Raw genomic sequence first — 4,163 nt, 5'->3', positions numbered from 1 at the left:
ATGCTCAGGCTGCTCTCGAACTTCTGAGCTCAAGCAGTCCACCTGCCTCCGCCTCCCAGAGTGCTAGGATTACAGGTGTGAGCCCCTGGGCCCAGCTGCTCCCGTTCTTTGGTGAGGTAAGCAAACCTACCCCCTAAGGCTGAGGGACCTGAGAGGCAGAAGAAAGAAACTGATAAATCCAGTTTCTCAGAGAGAAACATTTAATAGGGACTTACGAACAGAAGCTACATCTTAATGGCCCCCCAGTAGAACCATCATTCTACTCTCGGTCTCTATGTGATCAATTGTTTTTAGTTCTCACATATGACTGAGAACGTGTGAAGTTTCTCTTTCTGTATATATTTGGCTTATTTCACTTGACCTAATACTTTCCAGTTACTTTCATGTTGTTGCAAATGATAGGATTTCTTTCTTTTTTATGGCTGAATAATATTCCATTATATATATGTTCCACATTTTCTTTATCCATTTATCTACTTAGGGACACTTAGGTTGATTCCAAATCTTGGCTATTGTGAACAGTGCTGCAATAAACATGGGAGTGCACATATCTTTTCAATGTACTGACTTCCTTCCTTTAGGATAAATATCTAGCAGTGGGATTGCTGGGTCATATGGTAGTTCCACCTTTGGTTTTTTGAGGACACGCTATACTGTTCTCCATAGTGACTGTATTAATTTCCATTCCTATCAGCAGTGTACAAGGGTTCTCCTTTCTCCACATCCTTGCCAGCATTTGTTATTGCCTATCTTTTGCATAAAAGCCACTTTAATTATCCAAATATTTCTCATCCCAGTCTTAAGGTCTCACATTTTTCCTGTCTAGAAAAGATCCTGACGTGGGAAACCTGTGAAGCTATACATTCAATCCCTTGTGCAGCTGTGCCTCTCTGGACCTTGAATCTAATTTTCTAACCTACTCCGTAAGAGATGAGGGTTTCTTTTATGGCTGCCATACAATTTCTCTGGCTTTCATATTGTTTCCAAACTGACAATTAGCAGCTTTGAGCTCCCATTTTCTTTTTGCAAGGCTTCCAACATTGTCAAAAGCGTCCATTCTATTCCCCAATCTGTATCATTACAATTGCTCCCATGCCAATCAAATATAGCATCTACTTAGTATCCTAATTCTTTATCTTCCACCTTCAACTCATCCCAATTAACTACAGGTAAAAGCTTTAGTAATCGTGATGAATGTCACTGCAGAGCAAGATTATTACTATCCCGCTTACCAATAGGAAAAACAATCTATTGCCTTTAGATAGTTGAGCTCTTCTTCAAAAATTAGCAGCTTTGAGCTCCCATTTTTTGAGAGTCCATTTTTAAAGACCACTCCTGGTGCCAGCAATTTTGAGCCTAGAGTCCAAAAAACAACAAAGTTCAAAGCAAAAGCATGTGCTTTTATGTGATTGATGCTTTATTGATTGGTGAAAGTGAAGGGAAGAAGTAAAAACAAGCGTGCAATACTAAGAGGGCCTGAGCTTCACTGCTAACAAAGATGGTTGCTTGACCTTCATCTCCACGGAGCACAAATAAAGTGATGCCCTCTCAGAGCAACTCATCACACAGAAGGAAGGGTGAGCAACTCTAGCTTCCCTCTCTCTCCTGTCTCTCACTGGTGGAGGTTTACCCCCCTCAGGCATTAATCCCCTCACACAAATGGTTGTATTACCCAGTCCCTACAGGTAGCTTGCTGGGAAGTCAGAGCCTCTGACCGGAGCCTGGCCAGTATCTTTTCTCCCAGTCAGTACATGGGGGCCCTTCAGTTTGAGGAGACCAGGAACAGCAGAGGGTGTAGCTGTGGCTTTATAACTATAAGATCCCTCATGGGGCTTTTGTGAGTATTTGGCCAAGTAATGTCCAGGGCCTGGTATTTAGTAAGCACTCAGTAAATGTTAGCTATTATTATTAACAGTACTTTCATGAATTTTTGTGTGACTATTACATATGACTGGTATGAACATTTCCCCCACCCTTTCTAAGCCTTAGTTAAGCACCGTTGTGCTCAGTCAGCACTCTGATACTGAGCCAGCCCTACCTGAGTGGTTCAACAATGCCATGGACAGTTGGCAGCCAATGGCTTTGCTACCAATCCACAAAAGTGGCAACCACCATCTAGGCAGCATATAGCAATGCAACAGAGTTGAGTGTTTTGCTTTTATAAAAGTATGACTAGTGTGATGCCTTCCATTCTCTGGTCACCTTAAAACATTCTTTTAAATATTTAACTTGTCTCTGAAATCCACTAAAGAAAGAAATTGATATACTGGTCTTTGTTTTATAAATTCTAGCCACATAGTTCAAGGACAATTTGCTCATTCACAAAGTCATAGATTTGCTTTTGAAACCAAGAATACAGGGGCCCTCAAGTGTCAAATGTCTAAAGAATAATATTTTCTTTGGGAAATCTGCTACATCATCTTCTGAGTTGGGCTAATCATAAAGAAATATCCTTTGTTTGATGAATAATTCAATTCTGAATCTTGTCACCATGGAAAAGAGGACTCTCTCCTCCGATTTCTCTTTCTGAGGCACTCAATGCTACAGATGTAATGTTTACTTCCCTTAAGGGAACAATAGCTCTTGACAAGGGGAAATATGATTTCAGCAAAAAACCTTCTGCTCTATATTTGTTAAATACTGCTTCAATATTAGGTTTTGGTTCCTGCTTCAAATTTATGAAAAGGACTCTTATAGTCAGGGGAAATCTAATGATGAAGGTGGTAGACATGAACTTTAAAATAGTGACAAAATAAATTTGGGGCTTTCATAAATATAACTTTTGCTTTTCTGGAAGCAAGAGTTGAATTTATAAAAATAAAAACTGATCAAAGTTATTCAGTCTAATGAAAATACAAACTGTGACATACACTGTTTCCAATAAATGCCCTAAATCATGCTTTCTTGTTGATGACAAATGTTCGTCATGATAAAACCATTTGATGACCTACTTATACTATTCCTGGATCTGCATCACTCCCACTACCTGAGAACGGATTAGGATCCATCAGTTCTGATCTTGGCCTTGTACCTTAAACATAATGTGCAGCTTCCTGTCTGGATCCATGAAGACAACTTCATCATCTACCATATATCATCTACCATACACCTAACCCAGCTCCTAACCCCACCCTTCTAGAACTACTTCTAAGAGTCTGTCTCTAAGAGTCAGACTTGCACAGGATATGAAAACAGGTGCCACTGAAGAGAAATATAAGAAATTCATGGCTGAGCTATGAAGAAAGTGTTTGTCTTAATCTATTTGGGCTACTATGATAAAATACCAGAGGCTGGGTGGCTTTATTTTTTTTTATTTTTTATTTTAATTTTTTGAGACAGGCTAACTTTGTTACCCTTGGTAGAGTGCCGTAGTGTCATACCTCACAGCAACCTCAAACTCTCGGGCTCAAGTGATCCTCCTGCCTCAGCCTCCCGAGTAGCTGGGACTACAGGCACCCACCACAATGCCAGCCATTTTTAGAGATGGGGTCTCACTCTTGCTCAGTCTGGTTTGGAACTCCTGAGCTCAGGTAACCCAACCACCTTGGTTTTCCAGAGTGCTAGGATTATAAGTATGAGCCATTGTGCCTGGTCAACTCAGTGGATTTATTTTTTTTATTTTTTGTTGCAGTTGTCATTGTTGTTTAGTTGGGCTGGGCTGGTGAATGTATCTGGTGCTGTAACAACTGTGCTACAGGTGCTGACCCACCTCAGTGGCTTTTAAATAATAGAAATTTATTTGTCATAGATGGGGAAGTTGGGAAGTCTAGCATCAAGATTTTGTATGTGGTGAGAGCCTGCATCCACATTTCACTATAACCTCATATTGCAGAAGGTGCAAAGGACCTCTCTTGGACCTCTCTTACAAGGGCACTAATCTCATTCATGAGGGCTTCACCCTCATGACCTACTCCCACCCATGAGAGCTCCACACCCAGACCCTACCTCCTAATGCTATCACCTTGGGGGTGGGTGGTTAGGATTTTAACATATGTATTTTTTGGGAAGATGAAAACATTCAGACCTAATGGTGTTGTGCTTTAAGTTGGGAGATATGAAAGATAAGGAAGTCCAAGGGAAGAAAAGAATGTTCACTAAGCATTTCTTTTTTTTTTTTTTTTTTTGAGACAGAGCCTTAAGCTATCTCCCTGGGGTAGAGTGTC

The sequence above is a fragment of the Otolemur garnettii genome, unplaced genomic scaffold (assembly GCF_000181295.1).
Source record: "Otolemur garnettii isolate 467f Iridium unplaced genomic scaffold, OtoGar3 scaffold00050, whole genome shotgun sequence".
Lineage (NCBI taxonomy): Eukaryota > Metazoa > Chordata > Mammalia > Primates > Galagidae > Otolemur > Otolemur garnettii.
This window is presented reverse-complemented; position numbering follows the sequence as displayed.